Genomic DNA, 7681 nt, shown 5'->3' with positions numbered 1-7681 from the left:
AGTACATTGACGAAGGTCGTTGTGACCGAAACGTTTACTGTATGTACTGTATCTTATTAAAACACTCCCTCTTTCACTTGCAATCATTCAAGTGTGTGCCAAGTTCTTCTATACTAGTATACGGATTGGGATCCCACTTGTGCACCACCACTCTTGAAGTTGTGCCAAAACGTCTCTATATATTGCAGTATAACCCTTATGTTGAGCACACTTCATTGGGCAAATGACCTCATTAGCGTTCTCATATAATGCCGAAGAAACCTCTAACATTATAGCACAATCTACTTTATCCTCTGACTTTCTTAAAATTCCCCCCAAGAAAACACGGGGACGGGATCTAGAGAGGGAACTCAGACGGTGCACCAATCTTGAACTTCATTGTGCTACGCTCACTGAGTATCTAAAAGTGCAAAGGATACCTAGGGGTCTATGTGTTCCTTTATGACCCACCCTCTTTAGTGATTCTCAGGATTTTTGTTCACACTTTGAACAAATTATTAATAAATGTTCTTTTGATCTCATGACTCTCACGGTAGAGCATCTTCATCGAGGAATCTCCAAGTGTAAAGAAGAGATCAAGAACATTGAGAGCCAATTAACCTCTTCCATTCCTATAGAAGAATTCAACACCCTGAAGACCAAGATAAATGGGATTATAGAACAGCACCGGCGGGATACGGAAGCAAGAAAAAGAAATAAATTTGCCAGAGACACAGAAGATTACGAACTCAATAGGGTCTATAAATGGCGGGAATCTTCCAACTCTGTAAATCTCTTTCCACGTTCCAACTACAGGTCCTCAACAGATGTCTCCACGTTGGGATCGGACCACGAGAGATACTCTCCTATGAACCGTTTTTTAGGACAAAGACGTCGACCTACCAGAAGAAGAGGACCCGTAGAGGAAAAAGACCCACGGAGAAACATGGACTACAATCGAGTGACTCGCTCCCAGGTAACAACCAGCTTGTAATTAATTTGTCATCCAAAAGTCTTAGTATAGCGGAACATCAGTTACTACAAAAGGGCCTTTCCTTTTGCCCAAGTTATAAATTTAACACTTTTAATCTTGACATGGACCTACAAAGGTTCTACAGACTACTTAGACTGAAATTACAATTTTCTGACAACGATAGTAGTATTGGTCCTGTTACCACCCCATCCAACATGGTGATTTCTTCAGATAGTTTAGGCCTCAGAAACAAAAGTAACTATAGGCCCCCTCCAGGTTCCCATGCGCTAGAGACGTTTATCTCTTTTGTTAATGGTACATTTGAGGAACTGAGGGAAGATATAAATAGGGGCAAAGTTCACTTCCCTAGGAACATGTCGGGATTAGACCAACAAGCATTAGGTAACTTACAGGATAACAAGGACATAATTATTAAACCCGCAGACAAGGGGGGAGCAGTCGTAGTCCTTGACAAATCTATGTACTTGAAAGATATACCGTCAGTTGGTGGACAAATCCACATATCAACCTTTAAGGGGCGATCCCATTCAGGAAATAAAAAACCTCTTTCAAGAAATTTTCTTGAAATATACCAACAGAGGAGTTCTTGATAAAAAAACTTGCGAATATCTCACAAAACAATATCCCATCACCCCAGTATTTTACATACTACCTAAAATTCATAAAAGCCTTGACAACCCACCTGGTAGACCCATTGTGGCCTCCACAGACTATTTTTTTGCCTGTCTCGAAATATCTCGAAAAAATCCTAACCCCCCTCAAGACGCACAACCTCTTTTATACTAGATACGGGAGAATTTCTTGACCAAATACGTAATCTAGGCCAGATCCCTAATGAAGCCCTACTGGTCACTTTTGACATTAAAGACCTGTATACGTCAATACTACACACGGAAGGTCTAAGATCAGTACGTAGATTATTGGAATTGTCACATTTCCACCCAGAACAGGTGAACCTATGCTGTGACCTACTATGTGTCCTCCTTACAAAAAACTATTTTTTATTTGAGGACACTTTTTATTTACAAATCAAAGGCACAACTATGGGCTCAAATACAGCGCCCCCGTATGCCAACTGTTATGTGGCACATTATGAGGAAGATGTAATCTACATGGATGACCTTTTCCGCACACATGTTGTGATGTGGAAAAGGTATATCGATGATATATTCTGTATTTGGGGGGGTACTCTAGACACATTAAATTGTTTCTTCTCTCGCCTACGTTCCTCCTGGCCTGGTCTGGATTTTACGATGTCATAGAGTTACAGGGAGATCAATTTCTTGGATACCCTTGTCATTAAAGATGAAACGGGCAGTCTTTCAACTGACATTTATGTCAAACCTACTGATCGGAATAGTCTGCTCCACTATGAGAGCTTCCATCGTACTAAAATGAAAGACGCCATACCCAAATCTCAAATGAAAAGGGTTGAAAGAATAGTGTCCAATCAACAAATTTGGCCCCTTCCACCACCCCACCTAAATCAAACATGAACCAACGTATCCCCTTTGTTCACGATTACCACCCCTTAGCATACCGCCTCCACACAAGCATACGTAGACATTGGCACCATCTTAGCACGGCACATCCGAATATTAAGGAATTCAAAGAAACTTTTTTACCCTGTTTCAGGCGCCCACGTAACATACGTGACCATCTAATAAGAGCTGATATTGGCTCATCACAATCTCCTAAAAAACAGCGCTTCCTCATGAATCCAAAATTTGGTACCTTTCCTTGCCTACAGTGCAACAATGTACTTAAAGGTAACCAATTCTTTCATCCTTACACTGGCAAAAGATATAATATCAAGGACTTTTATACCTGCAGCACGTCCTTTGTGGTATATCTTATTAAATGTCCTTGTGGGCTACTCTATATAGGAGAAACCACACGCCCATCAGGGACCGGATTTCCAAACACAAATCCACAATCAGGTGTAAAAAACTTACTTCCCCCTATTCCATTCCATTTTATCACAGCAGGCCACAACATTGCCCAGTTAAAATTTCAAGTAATAGAGCAGGTCCATACACCACGCAGGGGAGGTAATCGCATTTTATTACTTAAAAGAAGAGAAGCGTTTTGGATTCATGAATTGAATACATTAGCACCTAAGGGGTTAAATAAAGAGTATGATGTGCAATCCTTTCTTTCATCATAGATATTAATCTCATCAAGTGACTGTCTATTGTGATGTTTATCTTATTTTATTCATGGCATGCATTGAGATTGTGACACAGCTTATAATATACATCATACTAATATTATCAATCTTCATTACAGAATCCTCGGAATTGAACTCACTCCCAGTAAACCATGGAATCACAATAATCACCTTCCCACTTGATCAGCACTATGATAGAGAGCCTTTATACCGCTGCACTAAGTCACCGCCTGATACATCAGCACGCTAAGTATAGCAGAGCCTATGTTGGTAACCTATGATTGACAGACATTAAACACGCCCCTTGTCTACGTCCTTCCTGCCTGTGGAACACACTAGACGGCATGGCTGGACCGCACGCTAAGGCACTTCCGCCCTAGCACTTCCGGTTAGCGCTGATTTTCACCATGTATATAACACGGTCCGTGCGCACTCCCCACACCACGGGAGACAAGAGGTGGAAACCGCGTCCAGACTAGTTACCGTTCCACGTTATCACCAACGGTAAGATACCTTTCTGCTGCTACTAACTTCTGGATCAGCAGCATGGCGCAAATAGGTCACTTTAGTACCTCTTATTTTCAGGCTCTTGTTAAAGAGACAAATTAACCCTCCATGCTCTAGCATTATTCCTTATGGTATGTAGCACCTCTTTGATATTATGGGCACATGGTGACTGTGGTATGGGCATCCATAATAAACATCTACTACATAATATCTTTTCTCTATAGAACAGGTTGCCCTCTATACAAGTGCAGTCAGTACATTATATAGGTATGTGCGTATCTATAATCTTGAGTCCTCAGGGTGTCAGTGATTATCAAATCTTGTATCACAATTTTGCTATAAGCTGTTATTGGTATACGGCATAACTTTGAATTTCTGCATATACTTGTACCCAAGATTATCCATTTTGTATATACTTTGTTTAATTTATTTTGAAATTTTGTAAAATCTTGTAATTTTTTATTTTTTCAGTACATTGACGAAGGTAGTTATGACCGAAACGTTTACTGTATGTACTGTATCTTATTAAAACACTCCCTCTTTCACTTGCAATCATTCACATGTGTGCCAAGTTCTTCTATACTAGTATACGGATTGGGATCCTACTTGTGCACCACCACTCTTGAAGTTGTGCCAAAACGTCTCTATATATTGAATCAACTTAATTGACAGCAACATAAGTGAGCAGTAACAACACTTGCCAATAGATATCAGCATAACATTTGTAGCTGAATGAACTTTAGTTTCTGAAACCAAGTAAAGGAGAAAGTCTTCCCACAGTGGAGGTATATATGAAGGTACAATTGTACCTCTGCAGCCTGTTAACGTTGTAAAATTATGCAGCCTGACGAAGGTTAAAATGTGCGCCGGAATGTCACACGTTTGTGAGTAGGAAAACTGTGAAAGCTGATGATAAACCACCACTGCATGTCATTGTGAGTCGACGTCCATAAGAAATGGAAGCCATTGATCATCTGGAGCTAGAGCCGGCCAGCAGGACAGGGCATAGCTACATCTTAACCATCATCTTTCAATTCAATCAATTTGTAGTGGCACTCCCAGTGAAGGATTTGACAGCCCAGACTACACAGCGGAGGAGCAGGGTGAGGTAAACATTGCAAATGCTGGGGCCCTGCCCAAGCAAGGGGGGCACACTCGTGGGCGTCGGTATTGGCACTGGGCCCCTCATAGTACGGCGGTGTGTCTGACGGCAGAAACGATTGCACTATGAGGGACCCTGTGCCAGTGCCCGCGCCCAAGAGTCGGCCTACCCACCTGTCCAGGGCAACGGCACTCGCACGGTTTCATACGCTAGGTGGTGACCCCGGCCATCGGGGGGGCAGCCCAGTTAGGGCAGTTTACAAAGTGGCATATGTTGATGTGGGACATTCAGCTGCTGCAAAAGGCGAAATAGGTCAAGTTCGCGGAATAGGAGGAGGACTAAAGCAAGCCATTTTTCTGGCAACCTATGTGTCATCAAGGGAAGGTGGGACAAAATCCTTGGTTCATTTTAATGAAGGTTAGATCATCCACATTTTGGGTTGACAGACGGGTCCTTTTTTCTGTCAGGATTGATCCAGCTGCACTGAAGACTCTTTCCGATAGCACACTTGCAGCTGGGCAAGCGAGCTCCTGTAAGGCATATTGTGCCAATTCAGGCCAGGTGTCCAGTTTAGCGGCCCAATAGTCAAAGGGGAATGACCTGTGCGGGAGAACATCGATATGGGAGGAAAAGTAGTTTGTAACCATAATTGACAACTGCTGTCTCCTGTCACTTTCCATCGATGCAGTATTACCAGTTGTGTGAGCGGTACTTGAAAAATCAGTCCACAACATTGTCATGAAACCCCTGTCTCCAACGCCACTTCTGCTGTGTGCACCACGAACACCTCTGCCAAGCTGCCCCCGGCCCGTATGGCTTGTGTGAGAACCATCACCGCTGCTGTGTGCTGGGAATGCCTCAACCAACCGGTTTACCAGAGTTGCATGTTTATTAGCAAATATTAGGTCAAGGTTCTCCTGTGGCATGATGTTTTGTAATTTGCCTTTATAGCGTGGATCCAGGATGCTGGCTGTTGTGAGTTCATTTTTCCCCTCACCAGCGAGGTCTGATGAACTCCCTCTTCTGGCGAAGGAAGGTAGTGAGGCTGATTACCAAACAGCTGAGCAGGTAGATGATGACTGGGTCACAGGAACTGATGACTGGATATAAGGCAGCTGACGCCCTGCTGCCTTGCTGGTGATTTTCCTGCTGGATTCTTGGAGACCAGTCTGATTTCTGCTTCTCAAAGCTAAGTTTTGCTCTGCTTTTTGTACACTTTAGTTCTGGTTTTGTTTGCCTTGTTTTTTGGAGTTCAGCCATCCCCGGCCGGGGGTGAGCTGAATTCCATTTTTGTCTCTGATCTTTTGATCTCTGGCTCTGTCTTCAGAATATACCTGAGTGCTGATATAGTCTTTTTGAAGCCTAGCGACTTCAGGGCCTGTTTTCCCTATCAGTCTCTTGGTACATTTTTGGATAGGGTTTTTGCAGATTGCAGACAGCAGCTTTTCTATCCTGTCCTATTTAGTTAGCTTGGGCCCCATCATTTGCTCAACCTATCTTTCTATCTGTGTTAGTGTTTTTCATCTTGCTTCACAGTCATTATATGTTGGGGGCTGCCTATTGCTTTGGGGTCTGCTCTGGGGCAGTTAAGATTTCCCCTGTCTTTAGGCAAATTTAGTTCTCCGGCTGTGATCGAGGGGTCAAGGGCACCATAGGAACCCCCCACGGCTACTGCTAGTTGTTGTGGATAGGTTCAGGTGTCTGCAATCCGATAGCTGCCAACTTCTCTGGTTTTCTGGACTTAGCTATTATTTTTGTTTTTTCCTCCTTCGGTGACTCATCCATAACAGAATCACCAGCCATACCGCAGATCCTAGGGTACTCAAAAGCAGGAAAGAATTGTAAAAAAAAAAGGTGTCAGAATTTCTGTGTGTATATTTTTTCCTCTATATCTCTGAGGCCGTAGGGGGAATTTTTTCTCTCAATGGAGATGAAGCAATTGTCTGATCGTGTGTAGCAGCTCGCTGCAGAAGTGCGGGGAATTTCCGCCTATCTTACTCATTCACATGCTGCTGAACCAAAGATCCCTACCCCTGATGTGTTTTTTGGGGATCGGTCTAAATTTTTGAATTTCAAGAATAATTGTAAATTATTTTTTGCCTTGAAGCCTAACTCGTCGGGGAGCTCCGCGCAGCGGGTTAAAATTGTCATCTCTTTGCTGCGCGGCGATCCCCAGGATTGGGCGTTTTCTTTGAAACCTTATGATCCTATTCTAAATAATGTGGATACATTTTTTCAAGCCTTGGGGTTGTTGTATGATGAACCTAATGCTATTGATCAGGCTGAAAAGGCCCTGTTGGCATTGAGCCAAGGTCGGGATTCTGCAGAGTTGTACTTTCAAAAATTCTGAAAGTGGGCGGTCCTTACTACCTGGAATGATGATGCCTTGGCAGCTCTCTTTCGGAAAGGTTTGTCCGAAACCGTACAAGATACTATGGTGGGATTTCCTGTTCCCTCTGGTCTTGACGATTCTATGTCATTAGCCATTCGAGTTGATCGGCGTTTGCGTGAACGCAAGACCGCACGTGAGGTGTTGCCACCTGTTGAACAAATGTCTGAACCTATGCAATGTGATAGAGTTTTGTCCAGGGCGCAACGTCAGGAGTTCAGAAGGCAAAATAAGCTGTGTTTTTTTTGTGGAGATGCCTCGCATATTATTTCTGTCTGCCCTAAACGAGAGAAACGTTGTGCTCACACGTTTTCTGTGGGTGGTGTTCAACCTAAGTTTCTTCTGGCAATTACTCTGATCTGCTCCCAGTCCACATTTTCCGCCAAGGCTTTTGTGGATTCGGGAGCAGCTCTGAACCTGATGGACTTGGATTTTGCTAAACGTTGTGGATTTCCTATGACGCCTTTGCAGACGCCTATCCCTTTGAGGGGTATTGATGCGACTCCTTTGGCGAAAAATAAACCTCAGTTTTGGACCCAG

The 7681-nt window shown here is 43.3% G+C and overlaps 1 long non-coding RNA gene across 1 annotated transcript; it reads left to right on the top strand.

Annotated features, from left to right (window-relative positions):
• Positions 1-666: 666 nt before the first annotated feature.
• Positions 667-4202, top strand: LOC141054193 (uncharacterized). Its single transcript, XR_012221373.1, has 2 exons — positions 667-955; positions 3263-4202. It is a non-coding gene; the product is annotated as an uncharacterized lncRNA (long non-coding RNA).
• The last annotated feature ends 3479 nt before the right edge of the window (positions 4203-7681 follow it).

The sequence above is a fragment of the Dendrobates tinctorius genome, unplaced genomic scaffold (assembly GCF_039654945.1).
Source record: "Dendrobates tinctorius isolate UK_male_01 unplaced genomic scaffold, ASM3965494v1 ptg000177l, whole genome shotgun sequence".
In the NCBI taxonomy this organism is placed as follows: domain Eukaryota; kingdom Metazoa; phylum Chordata; class Amphibia; order Anura; family Dendrobatidae; genus Dendrobates; species Dendrobates tinctorius.
The sequence above is the reverse complement of the archived record's forward strand: the minus strand, read 5'-3'. Positions and strand labels throughout refer to the sequence as shown.